Genomic DNA, 2,043 nt, shown 5'->3' with positions numbered 1-2,043 from the left:
TCTCTGGCCTCTCTTGGGATAGGGGATTCCAGGAGTGAACAGTGTGGATGTTTTTCCCCATGGTTGAGGGAGTCTGTGATGAATTTATGCCTCAGATTTAGCAGGAACATATGGTTCTTCTATTTGTTCCTGATTTCACATGTGTCAATTCTGCCTATACCATTTAAGGCCTTGGCTCCGGGGACATAGACATGGAGCCATTATCTCTAGGGGGGCCTTGTCTCCTTTGCTTCTCCAACTTAGCACACTACCACTTTTGTCCAAGTGACATCTAAAGGGGAAATCACAGGACAAGATGCACCCTCCAGGATGTAGGGATCAGGGAGGAGGGGCAGCCTTACCCATTGCTTTCATGATAGTGGTAGGGATTGACTATAAGCATGTGATAATTATTAGGTCTTTTTTTTTTCTTAGTAGTTTTTGGGGGAGTCGCTTCTTGTTCTACCAATTGGTTCCCTGAGTCACTACCCAGTGACCCCAGCTTCATCATCGGCTAAAATGGCCCTCTTACTGTCCTTATAAACAAAAGCAAAATAGTCCCTGCCCTCAAGAAGCTTCCAATCTAGCCAAGAGAGACAATGAGCATAATTATAGATATATGCAAAAGACAACTAGGTTTCGCAGTGGGTAGAGTGCCAGGTGTAGAGTGGGGAAGGCTCATCTTCCTGAGTTCAAATCTGGCTTCAGACACTTACTAGCTGTGTATTCCTGAGCCCATCATTTAACCTCTGCCTGCCTGACTTTCGTTATCTGTGAAATGGGGACAGTAATTTCACCTACCTTCTAAGATTGTTGTGAAGATCAAATGAGAATCTATTTCAACAATAGTAGACACTCTATCTTTATTAATCCAACCCCCTCGTTTTATTTTTGAGGAAATTGAGCCATGAGAGGTTGAATGACTTGTTGGGGTCACACAGGTAGAAAATGGCAGAAACAAAGCTCATCTCTTGGACCCCAAGTTCACAGTTTTTCTCCACTCTATCACACTGTATCTCTACATTAACTCCCCAAGACACCCATGTAAACAAGAGAGGCAAGAAATGAAAGCATCATAAATCCCATTTTGCAGATGGAAATATTGGAACACGGGGAAGTGAGTTGTGTCTTGGGCAAGGTCACTCAGACAGTAAGTGGCACATTCAAATCTAGGTCTTTTGGCTGAAAGGCAGTTTTCCTTCTGTTGTCTCAAAGCTGTATCTCCTGAGGTATTGAGTACAGCACAGGTAGGTTGTAGGGTCTTAATTCATGCTTGTTGGTTAATTCAAGCAGAGGATTCATTCCTGATCCTTGGAAGGGGACTAGAAAGAGAATCTCTCTTCTACTGAGTGGAGCCTTTGACTGGGCTTGGCATGAGGAGGCATAGAGTAGGACAGGAACCATAGTACCAAGAATCTGAAGACTGGCCCAGTTACTGTCTGCTGGAAATCAGGAGCCCATTGGCTGTTAGTCTGGGAACCAGGAATTCAGCTTCCTCTGGGTTGTTGGTGGCTTGGCCTGGGGTAGCCCGGGACCATTTGCACACTAGTTCATTCTTCTGTCCATGCCATCTTCTGTCAGCCCTTAACTGTCCCTCCCCCACTTCCCAACCACAGCCCTATCCACACCCCTTTTTCTGGCCCCATCTCCCACCTTGGGCCCAGGACTGGCCTCTCTATAACCTCCTTCTTACCCTTGCCCCTTCCCATGACTCTTCTTTCTCCTGCGCCTTCTTCTTCCTCAGGCTTCCTTACTATCTGGTTTCTATGGTTGGAGCAAGAGGCAGGTGGAGGCCCTGGCTAGGGTCAAAGCCTCCCCAAAGGGTAAGGCTAGGGCCCCCCTTAGCCACAGAAATCCATAGGGTTCCCAGTTCTCCCAGCCCAGGACCAAGCTGTTTTAATCTAGAAGATGAGGTCTATGAGCCAAAAGGAAGTGTGTTTTCAAATCATTTGGAGTCCAGACTCCTCTCTGCCTTTTGAGAGAGAGCCCTCTGGTGTGGTCTAGTGCCCTCCTATTTACACACACACACACACACACACACACACACACACACACACACACACA

At 46.7% G+C, this 2,043-nt stretch overlaps 1 long non-coding RNA gene across 1 annotated transcript in view; it reads left to right on the top strand.

Moving 5' to 3' along the window:
• LOC138162176 (uncharacterized) overlaps positions 1-2,043 on the top strand; it is a 56,179-nt gene that overhangs the window by 44,527 nt on the left and 9,609 nt on the right. The window lies entirely within an intron of this gene.

Source organism: Petaurus breviceps, unplaced genomic scaffold, assembly GCF_028583685.1.
Source record: "Petaurus breviceps papuanus isolate PSGF00001 unplaced genomic scaffold, PetGlider_PUasm1.0 186, whole genome shotgun sequence".
NCBI lineage: Eukaryota > Metazoa > Chordata > Mammalia > Diprotodontia > Petauridae > Petaurus > Petaurus breviceps.
This window is presented reverse-complemented; position numbering and strand designations above follow the sequence as displayed.